Source organism: Anolis sagrei, chromosome 5, assembly GCF_037176765.1.
Source record: "Anolis sagrei isolate rAnoSag1 chromosome 5, rAnoSag1.mat, whole genome shotgun sequence".
Taxonomy (NCBI): Eukaryota; Metazoa; Chordata; class Lepidosauria; order Squamata; family Dactyloidae; genus Anolis; species Anolis sagrei.
In genome coordinates, this window is record NC_090025.1 from 125,127,099 (window position 1) to 125,150,601 (window position 23,503).

The window sequence follows — 23,503 nt, forward strand, 5'->3', positions numbered from 1 at the left end:
TATGTTTAAATATGTGTATTTTATATAATATTTTATGATTATGCTTTTTAAGCTGTGTTTTGCCCTGCCTCAGGCCACAAGGAGAGCCAGATAGGAAATAAAATTATATTACTGGGTTGTTGTAGGTTTTTCAGGCTATATGGCCATGTTCTAGAAACATTCTCTCCTGATGTTTTGCCTACATCTATGGCAAGCATCCTCAGAGGTTGTGAGGTTTGAGGATGCTTGCCATAGATGCAGGTGAAACGTCAGGAGAGAATGCTTCTGGAACATGGCAATATAGCCCGAACAACCTACAACAACCCAGTGATTCCAGCCATGAAAGCCTTCAACAAAATTATATCACCATCACCACCATCACCACCATCATTAGGGTGGCCAACTTATAACCCTCAATATCAGCTTCCTTCACTGTTGGCTATGGTGTCTATGGCTGATAAGAGTCACATCATCAAGTAACATATTCTGATTTTGCTATAAGGCTATATTGGCCTTATAGCAAAACACAATAACCTCAAAATGATGTTAATTTTTTACAGGAGATGAACAAAAATGACAGTGTTTGAATCATAGCTCTATATTTTGTCATAAAGCTGTTTTTGTTGTTATTGGTTAAGATGGTCTACACCAGTGGTTTTCAACCTGTGAGTCCCCAGTTGTTTTGGCCACAAACTCCCAGAAATTCTAACAGCTGGTAAACTGCCTGGGATTTCTGGGAGTTGTAGGCCAAAACACCTGGGGACCCATAAGTTGAGAACCACTGGTCTAGACAGATATCCATATAAACAGAGGCCTCTCCTGTCTCTGGCCATGTGGACTAGGAGAGAAAGCACTCCAAAATTCAGACAGTGAAATTCAAGCCATTAACAGAAGAAATAATAACCTCCCCAAAGATCCATCTTTTTTTCTTTCTAAGGTGGGGATATCTGTTCACTTCTTAAGCAGACAACATATAGTAAGTTACAGACAGACTGCTTGCTCTTGCTTAATGTGTCATTTGCACACACAGTGAACTAAACTATATGGACATCATTTTCCCAACCATTTGGGCTGCCCAGCAGAAAGAGAAGTTGCATGTGACAAGTAGTACTATTAAGTATCACTTCAACTACTGTTATTCTCAAATCAAGTTAAGTGCTTCCATTAAAATATGTTTAAATTCTCAATTCACTTCTATAAGTTGCTAATTCCAAGAAGTGCATAAAATATGATATTTGAGAGAGGACTACTACTTTTACTGAGCACAAGGCTGGTCTATACATCAAGATTAGCTCTGTAATTCACTTAATCTCTCTGCATTCATCCGACTGAAGTACAGAACTACATAGCTATATCATCTGAAAGTAAAATAGAAGACCACATGCTTTTGTGAATCTGATAATTTCACTTTTCTGTGGAAAACATCAAACGAAAGTATTACATGCATATTTGTGAGAAACGTCAATAGTAATTTTATCTCAAGAAAGGAGGCTTAATAAGTTATCAGTTTTCATATCAGCTGCTAGCTTATGCTCAGCATTTAACATTTTGACTAATATCTTGGAGACCACATAGAGTGTCTCCAGCCAATGAAACATGAGATCTTGCACTGATATAATAAAATTAAAAGCAAAACTATACACTCTCTTACCTTGAGTTCCCTCAGGGAGAGAGGGCGGTATTGAAATTTATTATTATTATTATTATTATTATTATTATTATTATTATTATTATTATTACAGTTTAGATGGAAACAGATTCTTTGGAAAGGCATACACTCTGCAAAAATGACTGGAGGACTATGGTTATGAACCACACAGCAGTTGAAACAAGGAAACCAGACATGAAACATTGAGCTCACCAGTACAAGTCCATTCCCAAAACACACACTTTATCTTGTACATTTTAAAATATGCTATGCCTGATGTTTATTTGTTTCTTTCAGACAATGACCCTACTTTGCTGCAAATTGGGCCATAATGAAAATGGAATCAGCAGCAAGGAGATAGATTTTTAGATCTCCATAGATCAGCAGCTTGGCTAAGAAGCAAACATATCAGTATGTTGAAGCCAAGTCTGTCAGGGTCTCAAAGAGTTACAGTTTTGTAATATATCACCAAGAATTCCACAGCCAACATGAATCCTCCAGTTAGATTTGCTGTCTGAAGGACTTTGGGAGATATCGGCAAAGTCCCCACCTCAGGTGTCTGCATGAGAAGTTACATGTTGTTTGTGCCATACGACCGTTGAGCTGAAAGGCAAGGTTGTGCAACTCAATGAACAATCAATTGTACAACCAAATGTGCAACTGAATACCAGTTGCATGACTCAATGCATAACCAAATGCACCAACAAATGGGCAACATATGCACAAACAACTTCTGTCATCTGAAATGGATCTTCTTTCCATATATTGCTTGCACATAAGATAGATGTCAACAAAATTGCAGTTATAATTCCAAACTGTAGCTTCCCCAAATTCTAGTTACCACTGGCTATGATGTCTGAGAAATTGTGGGAGACATACTTGGAGATTAAAACTGAGACACCATTTTTGTGTGTTCAAACATTTAGACATGGCACATCATCCAATTGTATAGTTAAGCAAAATTTGCTCCTTGCACTGTCCAACAAAACAGTTGAGCTAGGAAATCTATGTAGGGCTGTACATCAACAAGGGAAGCAAGAAATGGTAAAGACAAGAATGCATCATGTGAACATTGCAATACTTAGTGTGAACAAGTTAAAATGGATGGCTATGGCACACTTTTAGTCAGATAACTACAGTGCTTTACTCTAGAAATTATAAGAAATGGAGCGACATTATTAATGAAGCAAACTGCAGCAAAAGCAATCACAAAATGTGAAGCTAGGTTTGACTGAAGAATATCAACAAAACTGCATGGAAAACCCATCAATATAATCATAATCCATCTTTATGATCCAACTACAGAGACAGAAGAGGAAGAAATCACAAGATTCTGTGCTGACCTCTGGAAAGAAATTGATCATAAACCAAAGAAAATTCATTTCAAATGTAGTGCGGGAGAAGAGCTCTACAAATACCATGGAATGCTAAAAAGAAAAATGAAAGAGTTTAAAAGTAAATCAAGCCTGCTCTCTCTGGAAGCCAAAAGGATTAAGCTGAGCCTTTCATACTCTGGATACATCATGAGGAAATATGACTCACTGGAAAATACTATAATGCTTAATAAAGTCAAAAGCAATATGAAAATAGAAAGACTGTATTACAGGCAGATCAGTTCATATGTGTCTGCAAGACTTGAGCAGGGTTGCCAACAACCAGGGCCCTTGGAGGTATCATTCACAGGGTCACCATAGGTCAAAGCTGACTTCACAGAAAATAATAACAAGTCTGTCCCCCAGACTGTGCATAGGTGCTCAATGGTATGAATGGGACAGAAGGTCTGGAAAGGGACTATAGTCAGCCCTCCCTGTTCACTGGGGTTACTGGTACAGGACCTGTAAAAGTGAAAATCCATCATTTTTTAAAAAGCTATATTTTTTTACCTGAGATAATATTTCTAGATTCCCCCTGCACAAATGTATGGTCAGCTTCTGCTTGAAGCTGAATGCTGCATCATGCAAATCCCAGCTATAGTTGCATTTGCAGTTGGGGTTTGCATTATTTGTTCCTGCTATGAGAACTTTTTTGAAAACTGCATTTTCAAAGATGTTCTAAAAGGTTCAGGATTTATCTTTTTCCACCGTCTGTAATTTCCTACCTACAGTCCTCAGTTCTTCTCCTTCAAGCTTCTTCTGGCAAGGCAGCAACAAAATGCTATTGGATCACCAAGGGAGGCTTCAACCCTGCTCAGATGAAGGATCTTCCCACCTTCCACATACTGCCAAGCCACTTTGCTGCCTTTCACAAAGCCCATGGGATTCTGGAAAGGATGTTGATACACACAAGACAAGATGGTGTTGTATCATTGCAAAACTGGCTATCTTTTAAGTTGAGCCTAGGACCTCTCATTGCGAGTGCGGCTTTGGCCAGGTTTCTCCATATTAGGTTGTCCGGTGCTTGATAAATCCCTTTTCATCCTCTTCATATGCATTGAAAGTATTTTTCACATCCCTAGTCTATAACATAGAAATCCAGAACATTATGCACTTCAATTGGGATTCATGAAACTTTGGCTAAGGAGTCAGACTGCCCTGTAAGAGACAGAGTATGGAAAATGAACTGTCTGACTACAGCTGCCAGAATCCCTCTAACCAATCTGAACAGTACTTGTGCTAGTGGGACATCTGTAAGTTGTGGTCCAAAAAAGAAATTTCTCTCAGCCTTGGTAACAGTCCCTGAGACAACTTCCTGTTATTTATTTATTTCCAAATACAGTATCTCACAGTGGGGCATAACCAAAGGTTTTTCTTTTCTTTTCCTTTCCTGTCTATTATCAGAGGGCATACAAGATAATTTCAACCCTCCAAGTTCTTTTGTTGTGTTAATGAACATGAAAAATGAGAACTGCAAGACAGATGCTCATCTTCCACTGGAATTTATTATTTAAATTCAAGGGTTCAAGACAAATGCCTTGAAAATGTAATTAGGGAGTTAAAAAAATAACACGTCAGAAACATAGTCTGCCCCCGTGGTTAGCTACTGGCTTTACTGGAGAGATATTTTGTTGAAGGAGTGAGATGATCTTTGCCATCATACCATGTAGTGGAAAACTATAAAGCCTCGTGGCCAGTTTGTTTTCTCATTTCCATTTATTACTTCAGTTTCCTTTATTGGTAAATAGAGAAGGGTGCATGTTGCTTTTTTTTTTCCAAGGGGGCACATTTTAGTCCAAAGGCAGACATTTGAATATCTTTAGCATGGAGGGCAAATGTAGGAACAATACACATAATTCCCATACAAATTTTCAGAAGCAGAGATCATACAGAGAAAATTCTAAAGCCCAGAAGATACAGTTTTACAAAGCACAGAAGGTACAAAGAAACCAATACAGAGAACATTTTAAATTCTGAATATACGTGACAAAAATGTAGAGCTAAAGAAAACGTCTGTTAAGAAGCCACATTCCAAACACTGTTTCTTCTTCTGACTAAGCCTTCTAAAAACCGGCACATTTTTCCCCACACAGATCATAAGTCACGTGATCTACCCAGGGGATTATATTAACTACAGATGTTTTTGTGTAATAAAATAATCCATTCAGCTACAGTATTTTGACACCGAATAGTGCTCAAGCTAAACTACCCTTGTCTAATGGCTATATGCACATAATACACTAAGAAGGTTCATTCCCATGGTTTCCATTTCTCGAACATAATGCTAAGTGACTTTGAAGCTAGCAGGAACATGTCACAAGGCAAGGACAATAGGACTAAAACCCAAATTTCAGTAGTAATGACAAGTTTTAGGCATCTCAAAAATGCAAAGTTGATCTGTCTCCCTTAGGAACTGGTTGTCTTTGCAATTTTCCTTTCTATGGAGAGATTTGCATTCATACCTTATCTTTTGATGAGATGAAACAGGACGATTGAAGACACAAAAGATATGCACATATGTACAGCTCAGAAATTTCAAGATACTTATTATTACTTATTATTAAACGTGGCATTACCTCCCCTGCTTCCCCCTCCCTCCTCTCCCAGGACTGAAAGCAAGACTGAAATCCTTTAACTGAATCAAACATCTTTTAAATAACGTCTTGTGATTTGGGGGAGATTTAGAGAGAAATTTGACTGTTTTGGATGTGATCCATATTGGTTAAATCTATTCAAAATAGCCTCTGCTGTACATGAAAACATTCTTGAGGTTTCATTTTGTTGGAAACCAGTCAGCCTGATGCACAAATGAAGGTCATTAAAACAAGCATGAAAGATCCAAGAATGCTTTTAAGAGAGCCATGAAACAAGTTGAACAAGTTACTGATACTAAGCAAGATAGGCATACAAATCCTACACAAGCCTCCCTGTTCTCTGGAACGTGACAATTAAAGTGGATGTGATGCAGCTTCATTTTCTTTAAACAGTCTTTTCAGCATGTTACATGTCAGTATAATACCTTTTACTGTCAGAACTACTATGAATTAATCATTGCACGAAACCAGTTTTCAGTTGTCAAAAGCAACATTTTATGTTAAGAATTAAAACTTATTTCCTGCTCCTCAATTTTGGGACATTAGCACTTGTTGGTAATATAATTTCTTTGTTTCCTTTCTTAACTTTACTATTCTCTTGCCCTTCTCCTGATATAGGGACTTATACTATTTCCTCTTTGTACAAGGTCCTTCTACTGCTCAACTAAAAACAGCAGAGCAAACCACTCAGCACATTTAAACTCATGAGGGCTGGGAGTAAGTGGCCCTCAAGCTGCTGTGAGCCTTCTTATATTCACAAAGGACCAATTTTAAACATTTCTTTTTTTTCTAGAAAAAAAAAGTCTCCTTACTTTTGGAATAAAATACTAAAAAACTGTTAACGAAAATCTACATTTCCCTGGAAGAGGCTGACCCTTAGTGATTTCTGTATGTGCCAGTACTCTCAGAATTTGCTCCAACCCTACTGTCAACACAACAGTATCCCTACTTTTCCTGTGCTACAAAATAGCTCCTGATATGACTACAGTGGATAGTTGATAAAGCTTTCAGTAGGTTGCATTAAAACTATCTCTCATTGTGGGGAGAAAAAACAGGGTATAAATAAAAAAAATTACAATAACCAGTTGGTTTAACTTCAGTTCTTACTATCTCCATTCAGCATGATCCTTGACCCAATGGAGAGAAGTAAACTTTTAAGATTATGACTAAAGTAACCAGTTGTGCATTGATTGTGGGCAGTGAACTGGTGCTCCTCTACATGATGTAGAACCCCAATGCCCACCATACATTTTGGATGGCCAGTATTTGGGGATAGTTGTTATTTGTTTTTTATGTTTTGATTTTATTCCTGTAATATGTTGTCTGGGCTTGGCCCCATGTAAGCCGCTCCAAGTCCCAATCGGGGAAATGGTGGCAGGGTATAAATAAAGATTATTATTATTATTATTATTATTATTATTATTATTATTATTGGTGTTGTAGTACACCATGTATAGGTATCACAGATAGGCTACATTACAGTTCAACTGCAGGGTTCAAACAATGTAAATCTTTTTAAAATCTTCTCTGCCTTGACTACATAATGCCCATAAGGCTACATCAACGTTGCATAATATTGTAGAAGAAAGAGAAACATTTCTTTATGAAATATGTTTTTGTTCATTTGTTCAGTCACTTCTGACTCTTTGTGACCTCGTGAACCAGCCCACGCCAGAACTCCCTGTCAGCTGTCACCTCCCCCAGCTCCTTCAAGGTCAATCCTGTCACTTCAAGGATGCCATCCAGCCATCTTGCCCTTGTCCAGCCCCTCTTCTTCTTTTAGCTTTACCGCTTTTGGAGCTTCTTACGAAAATTAAAACAAACAAACATATAAACCTAATAGTTCAAAAACAAAAGAATAATAGAAATTGTTGTGAGTGATAAAGATCATGATTTTTTAAAAGTATTTTTAAATGACCTCTCTATGGTGCAGAGTGAACATAAGAATGGATGGTGGGAGAGAGGTCTATAGGTCAACCCTTTACAGCTTGATCTCCTCAAGACATGTGAAACTATAATTAACAAAATACCCCAACTAGCATGTATGTTTTCTAAGGTATTTGAAGATAGGAGGAAATTGCCCTGCTTACTAACAGAAACTGTGCCACAACAGATGTGGCATCAGCAATGTCAAGACCAGTCTCAGTTGTCAAAGGCGATTATTATACACTATTACTATTTCAATCCTTTATTTATTTATTTCTGACCTTTTGTCCAGCTCTGTACTTCCAGATTTCTTACAAAAATGAAAAGAGACATTAAAAATTACATTGCTAAGAAGCCTATAAAGTAAAAGTATAATTTAACTATCAGTACACATAAAAGCAATTTTAAAAATGTAGGACGGATACAGCCTGTGGTTTATCACACAAAGGAGACATTACATAAATCTGAATATGGAAAATATTGCCTCTCTTATAAATTTTATAAGACTTGAGTATATATTCCAAGCTATGTTAGAATGATGTAACAAGAGTCTCCGACGTAGACTCAACCTTGCAATTAGTTTGAGCCAGATACGCTCACTCATTAATGCCTACCTAAGACAGATATGGTGAGAAGATAAAGGGAGTTTACAACTGAGAAAGAAATTATTGAATTTTCCAAATGGGAGCTGTACCCATGGCTCAGTTTTTTTAAATCTTGTACTACTCTCAGAATTATTACTTTTCTTCCTCTCACAGCTTTTGGGCTCCTCTTCAAGAATATCATTTTTCTTCTTTAAAGAAAGTGTCTGATCTCAATATGCAAGGAAAATATGGAAAGAGGATATGGAAAGATAAGAAAGAGAATAATATAGGTTTTTTTTTATTGTGATAGCCAAAATGATATACTGGACTTCAAAAAGGTGTCTGAAAGGATCAAAGAATAAAAACCAGTGCTCATATTTTCCAGATTGCTAGAAATGCCTCTTTAACAACACAAAAGGATGCAGAAAACATCAGTGGATCTATAGTTTACCAGTAGATAAGGAATTTTCTGAGACCTAGTATTTCCTGCAACAGTCATTTCATAACCTTGAATCCTGTAGTTAGTCCCAACTAAAACCGACCTACTGAACCAGTAGGATTTACTTCTGTGGACCCAACAATTGATCGAATATGTCTACTAAAGCTTCAACTGACCAACAGGAATCTAGCAATAGTATGTTTATTAATTACACCAGTAGTGGCATAACTTGTGGGATTCTTTTTGCCCCACGAAGCACTGGAGAAAACCCATCACCGAAATTTGGCACTCCACTGTTACTTGCTCCCCAAAATGGCTAGTAGCAAAACAACAATAGCCACTCAGCAAGGGCCATGTTGTGAAATATGTGCAATCTAGAAGAGTAACTTAGTACAGCCATGGAAATAATGTTCTGTGAAAAAAACTCCACATCATCATCTTCTTCATTATCAACATCAACATCATCTTCACCATCATCATCAATACACCAGTCTTCTACACAAAATGGATTCACAATGGCTTTCAAATCATGAATGCTACTAAATGTTAAAAACCATACAAGACATTTCTGTATTTGAGTGACTGTGTCACACCCACATAAATACATATATATAATTCAGCAATGTATAGAGTTAAAATAATTTAAAATGCATTAAAAGGCATTATGAAAAATCAACAAAATAGCACAACATACTATCAAAACCCCATTACAGTCAATTGCTAAAATCCTGATGGGATGGAAAAGTTTTGACTTGCTGGCAGGAAGAGAACAGCGTAGCCTCCCTAGAGAGGGAGTTCCAAGGTGTGGAAGCAGCACTGAGAAGGCAAATTGAAAGTAGCTGCAATAACAAGGAATTGGGGAGCAAATGCAATTATTAATGTCCCCCTGTAAGAAATCATCTATCACTGTAGAAGGAAGTTCTGGGCTTTAGCAGCAAGGCAGTAGTGGATGCAATAGTGGTGAAAAGGAAAGAATACTGGAAGAGGAAGCAATTTATTCTTAATGCCACACACCCAGGGAAATGTGTGAGAGAGAGGAACTAAAGCAGGAAAAGAATTTATTTGCCTCTTTCAATCAACACAGAACTAGGTAGCTAACAAAATACATGTGTCTATGGCCTACTAAGGAATATCTCTCCTTTAGCTATCATGGAGATCTGCGGCAGCTTGTTCTATGGTTGGAAACAATGGCATCAAAACAAACAAATAGTTAAGCAAGAAGGCTCCTTAAGATTTTTTAAAAAAATAGTTGTAACATGTGGCTTTTGAGCATTTGGGCAATTCCAAAAATGCCCTGATCTTACTACAGTGGTTCTACCCCAATTTAAATAATTTACACTCCACCTTTCATTTGGAAGATTCAAGGAAGCTAACAATCAAAATAAAAGTATGAAATGTATTAAAACAGGAGGTACCATTTTAAAACTGAAATGGGAGCCACAGTCCAGTCGTATATTACAATAGTAAAAGTATTGAAAACCAACTGTTTTGAAATAGATTAATGGGATTACACTTGGTGTACCTTTAGATTTAGAGGAAGTAACACTGCATCAAATGGATGCCATTCTTTAGCAGATAAAATCACAGATCCTCAGAGTACTCAAACGAAATGTAGAAGAATTCAAAAAGTATTCAAACTGTATAAGAGAATGTAAACTGGAATTTAGATTTTCACTGAAGATTACAATCAAAGCATTCTTTAAAATGTGTTCAGCCCAGAAGCACACTGAAATTTCATATCTGTTAGCAAGGCCCAATACATACTGGTGTTTATAGAACATATATTTATATTTTATAGGTAAATAACATATAGTTATATTATATTTGCATATAAATAAGATAGGCAATATCGTAATTTTCTCTTGTCCAGAGAGAGCCACTTTCAAAGGAAGGAATTCTTGCTTATGGCAACATGTATTTGATTCACGGGCTGCTTCTCCCAGTTGCTTCCACTATGGTGTAACTCCAATGGAGAACACCAGCAACTTATGCAGATCCAAAGTCTGACTATGTTATATTTACCCTTCAGTGGCTGTTTAAGGAAACCACTAGCCTTTCTTTAGTTTCCTTGTGGGACTCCAACTACCCATAACCCAATGCTAGCCTGCTCAGTTGGAACAGACACTTAATTGACACAGAGCCAAAGTGACTCCCCCACCCCCAAGGTATCAGGCATACACTTTATATGAATAGTGTTCTTAAGTGTACAGAATTTCTTTTTAAGAAAATCTATTTGAGTTGTATTTGGTCCAGGAAAACAACCAAAAACTCAAACGATGTAACTAGGAGGAACTCCAAAAGCTTTCAACTGCGCCACAAGGAGCATTGTACAGCATTTTAAAGGGAAAAAGCAATGAACTGCTATTAATTTAGATCTATTACACTGCATCTGATTACTGTTGCATTTGATGAAGTGGGCTGTAGTTTGTAAAAGCTTGTACGTTAATGTTGTTTTTGGCCACAGGGCTCATATATTAACTAAGTGGAAACATGAAACACAAAGGAAAATATTTAGATGTATAGTTTGGGATTCCTTTAGCAATATTTTACATCACTGTGAAAGTGTGAAGCGAGCTGAGACTAATAAAAATATTGATACAGCTCCTTCCCCTTCCAAACTATGCATCATGCATTATAGTCCAGTTTTTTTGGCAGTGGGGGGAGGGGGTGACGTGCCCTTACTAAAAAGAGGATGGAAGATATACTTTCAGTAATGTCACCAGGATCCTAACCACAGGCTGGAGATTTGGAAGAGCTTATGGGTTTCCCCCCTCCTATCTTTTTGTATTGATGTTAAATAGTAAGTGTTCCATCTCTAGCACAGTTTCAAAACTGTACCAACTTGTTGACTTTGACTAGATTTATCAGTGCAGTTGAAAAGCAAATGGCATGGAAATCAGGATGGCACAGGCATGTATGCAGGATGGGAATTGAGAGGAGAAAAGAAGAGAGCAATGAAGTACATATTTGAAATTATCTAGCAACCATCAGAAAGCCAGGCAGAGTGAGGTCTTTGATGAGAGAAACAAGGAGGAATACAAGAGGTACTTATGTACACAATAGTCTATCATTATGCCCACATTTATGTAGGTAAGTAGATTTAGGTCTAGACAAATTTAAGAACAAGTCTAACAGGATGAACATGTGTAATGTATGTGTTTGCCCAACTTGAAATGTGCATTTTGACTTATAGCAACCACATGAATTTCATGGTGTTATCTTAGGCAAGGGATACTCAGAGGTGGTTTTGCCAGTTCCTTCCTCTGAAATATAACCTACAGCACCTAGTATTCATTGGCAGTCTTCCATCCAAGATGTCATGATAGCCATCTTAATGTGATGGGAGGTCCCACAAAAGATGGAGTCATCTTATTTTTGACGGCTCCAGAAACTAGAATGTGAACTAATGGATTCAAATTAGAAGAAATGAGACTCCACCTAAACATTAGGAAGAACTTATCCTACTGTACAAGATGTTCAAAAGTGGAACCAATCTGACATCTTTGTACGTTTTTACTTTCAAGACTGTTTTAATTGTGTATTTCTGCATGGAAGGAGGTTAGACTATCTGAACATTGTAGTCCCTTCCAAGATTCTATGATTCATTGATTTATCATAATGCAACAATCTTTTGATATTGAATGAAGCTATTTCACTCAGAAAGTTTTCAAGCAGATAGATAAACCCATTCAGATGGGATGGTATTGTTAGGTATCATGAAGCTATGAAATATGACTAAGAAGTGGTAAAGAGATAGACCTCCCGGAAAGCAGATAAACCCAGAAATTATAATAATCTTTCCCCTTTTACCATTGAAAGTCCTTGGAACAACAATTTGTAACAAACTAATAGAAGATAGGCATTGTGAATGATGTCAAAAGGCTATGGGAAACTGATAAAGTTATACAAATTCTGGAAGACCTTTGGAAAGTATCTGCGGGAAATCTTTTAAATAAATTTCAGCAAACATAAAACAGTATACTACATGTAAATTATTTCAGTTTTGGAAAAAATGCTGCTTTGGACTAAAATCACATTTTTACTTGTTTGACTAACTTCCATTGAATACAATGGTATTTATTTTCAAATAAACATGTACAGGAATTGATATAATTTATTCTAATCAACACCTACATCCCATTTCTAGTTCCATCTTGAGTTGGTTTACTAAATGAACTTCTGAATAGTAAATGAATACATACATAAATTCTACTTATACAGTTCTCCTTTTGATAGGACAAACAACTGGAATGGGTTAAGGTCATTAGACTGCTATTGTGTATTTGCTGTAGCTCAAATAGATATCAACTCTCTCATGCCATTTTGAATCTAGTTACTCTGTCAAAAGAAATCTGAGAGTGCATCTACACTATAGAATGAATACAGTTTGACACCACTTTAATTGCAATGGCTCAGTGCTATGGGATCCTGGGAAATATAGCATTGTGAGGCACCAACACACTTTAATAAAGAAAATTAAAGACCCTGTAAATCTACAACTCCCAGGATTATAAAGCATTGAGCAATGGCAGTTAAACTGGTGTCAAACTACATTAAGTCTACAGTGCAGATGTAAATGGAAGGGGGGAATATGTTGAAGAGGTTAGGAGATTGCATCTTTTCATCACTGTGTATACTTATTAGCGGCATCTGTTCTAGAATATCTTGTTAAAAGTAAACAAAATTATCCAAGAAAGCAGTTAGTTGTGAATAGCACAATACAGCTTCCTTCCACAGTACCTTGCAATTCATAAGGCAATAGTAGTTTTGCACTCCTGCTTCACTGATGATTTGGGAAATAGCAGAAAGATTTTAAAACATGGATATGAATATTCAATGGTCTTAATTATCCATTCAACAAGGCAAAAACTGCAACAAGCATCCATTAATTAAATCTAGAAGAGTCATTCCCTCGAAAGCAATTAAAAATGATGGAATGGTAAACTCTTCAATTAACTGCACTCCTGTCATGCGAGCAAAAGGAGAAAGGGCTGTAGTCGTTGTGCAATTAGGCACATGCAAGCTGTGAGCCATGCCAATGCCAGCAGGATTGTGGACCTAAAGAAAACCTTTCAAATGTGTCCACAAAGGTTGGTAGACGATGTGATATATATGTGCAAGTGATTGATGGCCCATTCACACCACCAGAAGTAGCCAGTGGCTCCACTGTCTCAGAGCAGCGAACCCACACTGAGTTTTGTAAGAGATAATCAGGGTTTAACCAGAGCTATCCAAGGTGTTGAACCTATTCCCCTCTGCATGTTCAGCACTTTGGATAGCTCCAGTGAAACCAACAATAGATCCACATTAGCTCCTGTAAAATCCAGCATGGATTCACTCTTCCAAAGCAAAGGAACTAGCAACATGTTGATTCTATTTCCCACTTGAAGGGGGGGGAGGGATGGACCAAAACACCAACTAGAGTACAAAAATGACTTATTTGATCACTTGGAAACACCTATTTATAGGCAAATAACTCTACATCCTGATAATTTAGTTTGGTCACTTGATTAGCAAGCAGAGTTTTATGAAGCTTCATAGTCATGAAGCCAACATTCGGGATCCGTCTACTGGTTTCTTTACAGCAATGTTTTGCTGAAACTGAGAAGTTTACTTGAACAGTTATTTTTAAAAGGTTAATCTCATTGCACTGTGTTACAATAATATATCCTTTAAAAAGGTAGGTTCTTTGAAAAGGGTATATTATTTTAACTTATTTCAATATAATGAGATTAACACAATTCAACTGTAATATTTATTTAGGCTGTTACCTGGAGATATATTCTGCACACGCATTTACGTCATAGAAAATAAAACATAATACCATATTTCATCCATTCATAAAATAAAAAAACCCCATAATACCGTATTTCATCCACAGTCCCTCGGCTGTGGAACTTCCTTCCTAGAGATATTAGATCAACTCCCTCCCACCTGAATTTTCAGAAAAGAGTAAAAACCTGGCTCTTCGAACAAGTTTTTGGAAATGCAGCATAACAGATAAACAGAGTACGATGAAATAACAAACATGGAACGGCTTAAGCGATGCTAATGGATAATGAGTTTAACTGGAAGACATTGATGATTATAGTTTTAATGGTTTTATATGGATTTTTATTATGTTATATTAAATGTTTTAAATTGGTATGTATGTATGTATGTATGTATGTATGTATGTATGTCTTGGCATCAAATTGTTGCCAATCTGTACGTCGCCTTGAGTCGCCTTCAGGCTGAGAAAGGCGGAATTAAAATGTTGTAAATAAATAACAAATAAATACATTCTAAGATACCATAGATTGTAAAATGCATACTAATTCCAGTACCACAAACAGAAACACATACATTCATGCATGCATCAATGATTCTAAGATGCACCCCAGCTTTCAATATGTCTATATGGGGAATGCAGTATTGTATTGGGGACGTCAATTGAAATAGATTATGCCAAGATGTAATCTTCTTGCAACAAAACTGCACTGCTTCAGATCATTTTAAGATGCAAACAAGAACATCTTTGATCATATGCAAGATCCGCCTATTAGGGCATTTGTCATAGGTTCTATTTGTACTGGCATTTTGGCTATTCATTATTAATGCTGCTAAAAGAAAGATGTCACAGAAAATGCCACTATAGCAAATTTTAAAATTAGAAACAACCTAGAAAAACCTATTTTTCACAATGTTTTAGGAACTACAATACACCCCACTTATCAACAGACTCAGTACATATGGTTTCACTTAACCACCCTCCAAAAAATACTCACTCACCCCAGTTTTTGCGGGCCTGAGTCTTCCAGTGAGATTCTATGCCATGGTATGCTTCCAGTCCAAATAGTGTCAAAATACTTGTTAGGACAACCTCAGTGGCCTGAGGCACAGGAATTGTAATGATAATCATATATGTGATGATTTTTATGTTTATTTATATATATGTAACTTGTGGTTTATGAAGTCTAGATTTATTGTTTATATGGTGGGCTGGTGGGATGATGGTTTTCTGTATTATGTAGTTGTTCCTTTATTTTGTTTACCACTTTGAGTCCCATTTGTGGGAGAAAAATAAATAAATAAACAACAACAACCATCTGTCAGATGCAAAAGGCCACCCAACTCAGATCTGCACACATTATTTGCCGATATAGCACACAGTCCTACGCACTTAGGAAGTGTCCGACGAGTGATCAAATACTAAAGCCAGCATAGTGATATGTTTGCTGTATACTAATCTTGCTGTGTCTCAAATAATAATAATAATAATAATAATAATAATAATAATATAGGATTTGTTATTAGTAATGTATCCTCCATGGACAGGAGGGGGGTTATTTTGTGTATAGAATACACATCATTTGACCTTCTTTACATTCCCATTAATGTTATCCCATGGACTATTTTCAATATTATTTGACATTTTACTCATCAAATCTCAAATTCATCCTGGTTTCTAATAGATGATAATGTAATTGTATCTGTAATGTGGTGGAAAGATTGAGTCAACAAGTTCCATTAGGACAAGGATTCTCAATTCATCTAAATGTGAGGGACCTGCAATTTTTTGTTTGATGTGCCAGGAACTGGCAGCATATTGGGTCCCAATCTTTGGGCAGCGGTTTTAACCAAATATTATTTTTTCTATCTTACTGGTATAGTGGCTTTACAATGTCCAAACTGAAGATTGTGTTTTTATTGTTGTTAATTACCTTATGGAGCAAAACGGTGTTACACAACAATATCAGTAAAAATAATTGTAAAAATAGTCCAATCAATTCCATCACATGTAAAACCACATTGCATTTTTTCTGAAGTATATATGTAATGAATCTCTAAGAAACACTCAGTCTGAAGCGGAGAGGCAAGTTAAAGATGTAATTTACAATTTCAGAAATGGTTCAATCCATATCTGTTTTGGAATTGATTCAAGAATACTAAATACTTAATTTGAATTCACTATGTGCGTATTATATGTTCAGTTCCATTCAACTCATAAAATACAATGAATACGCTTAATTTTTTTTTACTAATGCAAGGAAGCACATCAATTTTAATGAAGATGCAAGTAAGACTTCTTGAATTATTACATAATTTGAACTTTTTCACAGAGAGCTATATATCACTTCTACTTTTTAGGGAAATGTGAAATATTGGATATAACTCTTTGGTCTGAAAACGGCAATTATCATTTTGAATAAAATCCTTAAATCATTTCTCCCATTATCCTGTTGCTTAGTTTTAAAAATGCAAGAAATGAGAATACATTGCCATTTTGTTCCATGAGAAGATTCATGGAAGAAGTTAACAAGAAACACCTCTCCCTACTACTTTTTCAATCACAAAAATCAATGATTTTTTATGGGATATTATAGTTCAATTATTATAACAAATATCGGAAGGGTTACTGTTTAGATATTATTCTTCCTACTGAAATCTCATTAAAATGTAGACTGTTGGGCAAAATGCAACATTATGGGATTCTCAGCACTTCCTGTTAAATGAGTACAACACCCACAGATGCCTTGATTTACCTCAAATGCAATTACAGAAGACTAAAAAGTCCTAAGCTGCTTATAGTAAACTCCACTCCACTTACATTCTCTTTTTCACTACCTAAACCTTCCTTGCTGACTTGTTTGAAAACAAAACTTCTTTTTAACAAAGTAAGTCATAATTTTATCTTCATCCTCTTATTAGGATTACAGATTCACTTTAGTTTATCCAGATGCGCTAAGAATCTGCTTTAAAGTGCAACAGATGTCATCTTTTCAGGCAAGATCAAGGAAAGCTTCTCTAGTCTATTCCCATCTGGACACTATAGATATAAATAAAATATAATACCTTCTGAAGACCAGAAATATATTCAAGTAGTAAACTAGGGAAGTTAGTTATGTCAACTAAATTTACAAAACTCAATGAAATTCTGTTTTTTGCTTCCCAGCGATGTTATGATGCTCCACATTTTGGTTAGAACATCGATGGTGGGGTGGCCAAAAATGGAGCTATCCAGACTGCACTTCTGATCAGTCACTGATCAGCCTAGCCAATAAAGGCTGGGGAATTGTGATAGTCTACTACCGAGCTCAATTCAAAGTGCTGGCTCTAGCCTATAAAGTCCTAAACTGTTCAGGCCCAGCTTACCTGTCTGAATGTATCTCCCTCTATGAACCACCTCTAAGGTTAAGATCTTCTGGGAAGGCCCTGCTCTTGGTCCCACCTTCTTCGCAGGTGTGGCTAGTGGGGCCAAAAAGCAGGGCCTTCTCAGTGGTGGCCCCTCGGCTGTGGAACTCCCTTCCCAGTGAAATCAGATTAGCTCCCTCCCTCCCGATCTTTAGAAAGAGACTGAAAACATGGCTATGGTAGCAAGCTTTTGAAGATTAGTAAGTCCAATAGGTGGTTATGAAGTAAGTGTAACACTTCTGAATTATGACTTTGGATCTTGTGTGCTTTAATAGCTGATTTTTATGTTTCAGTATGTTGTGATTTTTTAATTTTTAATTGATTTTAATATGTGTGGAGCCCTCAGTGGTGCAGTGGATTAAAGCACTGAGCTGCTGAACTTGTTGACCAAAAGGCTGCAGGTTCAAATCTGGGGAGCAGCATGAGCTTCTGCTGTCAGCCCCAGCTTCTCCCAACCTAGCAGTTTGAAAACACGAAAAAATGTGAGATCAATAGGTACCGCTCCGGCAGGAAGGTAATGGCACTCCATGCGGTCATGACGGCCACATGACCTTGGAGGTGTCTATGGACAACACCAGCTCTTCGGCTTAGACATGGAGATGAGCATTGAGCACTATGCCCCAGAGTTGGACACAACTGGACTTAATATCAGGTGAAAACCTTTACCTATATTGTATTTATGTTTTTATATGACACCGAATATTGTCAACTGGAAGCTGCTCTGAGTTCCCTTCAGGGTGAGAGCTGGGTAAAAATATAGTAGAGAAATAAATAAAGAAATAAATTGTAATATGAAAATAATATTTATATGATTCTGGTATAAAATCACCCACACGGCTCTCAAGAGATTTTATAATTGTTAGTTCTTAATAAAATCACTGAATAAATTGGATGAAAAGAAGTATTTAGATCTGCCTAAATCCAGTTGTAGGTATGACCTAGAAGCAGCTCATCAAAAATCTTTTATAGTATGATCTTACAAAATAGTGGATGGATGCCTTTGTTACTCTCTAAGCACAGAACAGCACATCTTTCAATGCTAGATAAATGTTCTATTCCAGAATAAAGACATGCATTTTTAAAAATGAGTCTTAAATCTGACAGTGAAACAAAGGGTGTTCCAAAATGATGGACTCAATTTCAAAGCAGTATATTACACGATGGCAAATATCATGCTTACACAAAAACTTATAAACAGTTTAATGAGTTATCAAGTTTCACTAACCATTCTGAGCCAGAAACAAACCTAAAAATGCAGAATGTCACATTATGCCTTATGTTACAGGGTTGTCATCTTGCAAATAATTGAAACTAGAGGCCATTTGTACTCTGGGAGAGGCATCTCGCAATAATCTTTTGAAACTCTATGTCCCACCCTTTCAAGTGGTAAGAGTTTCATTCATGGGCAGTCCGTGGGTGTGGAGATATAGAAATTACAAACAAGGTCCCATTTTTTTGAAACAGCCTGTATATCTAACTGTGATGAAGCCCAGAGAATAATTATTGTGATGAAGCCTGGTGCAGACAGCATTGAATTTTGAACAAGCCAGCATTTTACACTTGAAGCTAAAGTGTACAAATGTTCACTGGCTTCTACTGATGAAACTTAGGGTATTATTGCAACAAAGCTTTTTGTTCTTCTCTGCAACCACAGATTGTGTAGTAAAAATATGTCAGTCTGAACAAACACAGTATGATTGATTCCTACTATGTTTTTGCCACCACCACCACCTCTGATTTTATAAATGTTAAAATGCTTAGATAGCAAGGTAACCTTGATGATTATTCTAAAATTATCTCTTTGTTACACAAGACATTGTTTCTGGGAAAAATCCAAACAATGCAATGTGACCTCAGATGGAATAGCATACTATTGAACAAAGGACTTGATCATTATGACCTAAATTTGCAGATATAGTTGGCCCTCCACTTTCACAGGTTTCACTCTCACGGTTTTAATTATTTGAAACCTGGTGCCTCACAAGGTTGGGTTTGCTATTTGAACACACACATGGCAGCCCATTCTCAGGAGATGAGGAAGAGAGGAGTTTGCTAGGTGTGCATGCTACAAGTCTCTGTTCTGCCCAGTATCACCCTTCTTTAATAATAATAATAATAATAATAATAATAATAATAATAATAAATATTATTATTATATCCTGCCACCATCTCCCAAAAGGCACTTGGGACAGCTTAAAAGGCACTCCAGGAGCAGCACAATAAAAACGGTATATGAGTATAAAACAATATCACATTAAAATTAAAAAAAACAACCACTATCAACACATATAAAGATAAAATAACACAATTTTAAAAACACAGATCATCTGTAGCTAAAACTAGCTGCCATCGATTCAAACTAAATGTCCTTTCCCAGGCAACCCAGAGACTTGTTCCATGCAGGTAAGAAAAAGAGCTGGTGCCCCATTGCTTCACTACTCTGTGGATCCAGCAACTCTTCCTCCTACTGAGTGCTGCAAATCTCTGCCTGGGCAAATGAAGAGAGGTGGAGGAAGAACTGGATCCACCAGGTAAATGTAGACACGAGAATGGGATGTGTCTGGTCCATCCTCTTCATCCTGTTTGTCACAAGTCTTTGTTCCCTTCCTGGGCAAAACAGAGATTTCTGGCATGCAGGTAAGAAGAGGAGCTGGCCCTTTGCCACTTCATTATGCCGATCTGGCTCCTCTATTAATCTTTTTTTTCTGCCTGGGCAAAGAAAAAGGAGTACCAGGGAAACGGAAACATATGGCATACACATGAGGAGGAAAAAACCAGATCCATAAGGTTCAGTTCCTTCTCCTCCTCTTCCACTTTGCCGTATAATACTACCCCCCCCCCCCCTTTCTTCCCTTGCTGGGGCAAAAGAAAGACTTGCATCATGGAGGAAGAGGAAAAAGAACAGGAGCCCACAGGGTAAGTCAAGTGGAATGTGGGAAGTTTGTCCATGCCCGGTATAAACCTATCTCATTTCAGTTCAGATACTGGAGAATCTATCTCCACACACTACTGTCTACCAATGGGATGGCCCATGAGGTCTCTTCCAACTCTTTGATTCTATGATTCTATGATAGAAGCCACCACAGTTTAGTTTGTATGGATCTCAATGTATTAATTTATTTATTTGGACACTGAAAAACTGCCCTCCAATAAAATACAGCAGAACAGTGAACACTAAATGTGTAATAAAAATGATGCACCACACAAAGATTGTTACAGACATATGGTATATCTGTTTCTACCAGTGTGAATGTTACTACATGGGGATGCATGGGCCCAGTCTCAACATTTGTTGAATCAATTGCTCACATTTATATACGCCGCGCTTACATAGCCAACACTTACAGATCATACTGATTCAATGGGTCTACTTTTGCCAGGACTGGAAAATTTAAAATCTGTATTTTGCTCACTAAATACAAACAAGAAAGCCGTATCTTTATCATACAAGTATCAAAGAGATGTGATCACTAGGCATTTTCTCATTAACTTTGACTCATTGCTGCTGATATATTCTACAGACAATTTGCTCCTATAAACAAGAAACGGTGGTTTTATAAACAACTGCCAATTTGAAATGATCATATGGGTTCCTTTGTTCCACTTAAGAAGCAACCAACTTCTGGCCTTTGATGCCGAGAATTCAAACAAACTGTTTCTGTCATTTGTCTGCTTTATGCTTTAATGAACAAGAAATGTCGGGTAAATATTTCACACATAGGAAAAAAATAATTCCGCCTCCACCCGCTCCATCCCGATTTACGTCAAATATCAATTACATAAAGCTGGAAGAGGTCATGTTTTGGTGTAGTGCAACTAAATAAATAAACTGATTTTATTATTTGTTTTAAAGAAATGCTTTTAATTCAAATCTTATTCTCTCTGGCAAAATGCAAGGGGCAAAAATGTCAATGTGACACATTTCAGTAATGCTAACCAACACCAACCTTCTTTCAAACACAGTAAAGTGAATTTGTTTATTTCAGAAAATTAAAAGGGAATATTTACTTTCCCTCGTGTGGAAGTTACACATTCAAACAATCTTTTTTAACATGCAAGAATGTACATTTGCTAGAGATGAAGTTCATTTTAAGCTTCTGAAACCAGTGCCCTGTGTGCTCTTAAACAACACAGCAATTGACAATGAGAAGAAACATTTCACCCTTGGAAATATAAATTTATAAGTCTTTACTGTGAAACTAATCACTCTTTCGATTGCTAAGAGGACATTTTATTCCACAGAAAGTAAACTTGCCGTTCATCTTACAAAATTTATCTTAATCTGTTTGCAAATTATTTACAAGGATCAATGGGCAAAACTAATCAATTGATGTTACCAGCTAAAATGATTACAGTTTTATAGAGTTACAAGTGCTGCTTTGAAAGCAGAGTTATGTGATCATACCCCATTATTACAATGAATTTTAAACACTCCAAACTAACACAGGCAGAGAGTGTAGCTTTTTGAGGCTAAGCTAAGTAATTTCTGCTTCAAAAAGTTGGCCCGCTTAATCAATATGAAGCCCACAGCAGAAAGCACATTTTAAAAACCCTCAGACAGTTCATATTGATCACACTGCCATACACTGTCTCCCGTTTCAGGCTGCTTTCATAGTCTTACTTACATATAGCAGGTTTTCAGTTCAAGTGTACTCCTTAGAAACAGCCTTTAAATGCCCCAAGCAGTGAAATGGAGCACACTACTGTCTATACTCTTAGCAAATAACCTGGCTCTGGAATGCAGAATAAATGATTGGGAGAGGGAGAGATGGAGACGGCACAATGCTTGAGGGTTTAAGCAGACAGCTGGCATGCACAACATAAAGCAGATGTGTTGCAACAAGTTCAGGGGTGGGGAAATCAGCTCACTCATGATATGAGAATGCTTGAGGGGTCAGGGAGAAGGAGTTGACAAGGCAATTGGTATCGTTAGAAAAAAGGAGAAAGCTGGCTCATTTAAACTGAAGCTGCCACTCGCTCTGCAAGAGGTGGACACATTGTGAGGCGTGCTTACACAATTGAGGTTACCTGAAAAGGCTGTCAGCTCAGAACTGTTCTGAAATGAACAATTCTTATTTGCTTGACCAATAAATCCCAGTGTATTTCAATCATCTCAGGTCACATCTGAACCATGACTTTGTTCCATCTCTCTCAGACCACTGCAATGCTTCATTCATGGGACTGCCTTTTAAAACTATTCAAACTGTTTTGTCAGAGGCACACAATTCCCTTGTTTTAATAATGTCTGTTTCCAGACTGTAATCTGTTTCCAGATACAATACACTAGGTTTTGGTTGGGTACAATGCAAAGCATGGGTTATTTGTATGATTTGGGAGGAGACTATATGAAAGAGAGCTTGAAATGTTACTGGGTTGTAGGTTTTTCTGGCTGTATGGCCATGTGTTCTAGAATGTGGCTATATAGCCCAAAAAACCCAGTGATTTCGGACAGGAAAGCCTTCAACAATACCTTGAAATGTTACTTTATAAAAGCAACTAGGAATTTAATTCTGAAGATCCAACAGACCATCATTATTTGCTATTTTTACTGTAGTCCAGAATGGTAACTCATGGGGTGCATCCACACTGTAGAATTAATGCACCATTTTAACTGCAATGACTCTATGCTATGGAATGCTGGGAGTTATAGTTTGTGGAGGAACCAGCACTCTTTGGCAGATAAGTCTGAACACATGTAAAACTACAACTCCAAGGATTCTGTAGCATTGAGTCATAGCCGTTAAATGGTGGCAAATTTAATTAATTGCACAGGATAATGTACCCTG

General features: G+C 37.0%; 1 protein-coding gene across 2 annotated transcripts in view; it reads right to left on the reverse strand.

Moving 5' to 3' along the window:
* PLXNB2 (plexin B2) overlaps positions 1–23,503 on the reverse strand; it is a 402,707-nt gene that overhangs the window by 223,546 nt on the left and 155,658 nt on the right. The window contains exon 1 of one of the 2 annotated variants that reach the window (XM_060777771.2): positions 22,343–22,510. The exons of the other annotated variant lie outside the window; for it this stretch is intronic. The gene's annotated coding sequence lies outside the window, so the exon portion shown is untranslated. Of the gene's footprint in view, positions 1–22,342; positions 22,511–23,503 lie in introns of those variants that run through there. 2 annotated transcript variants of the gene reach the window in all.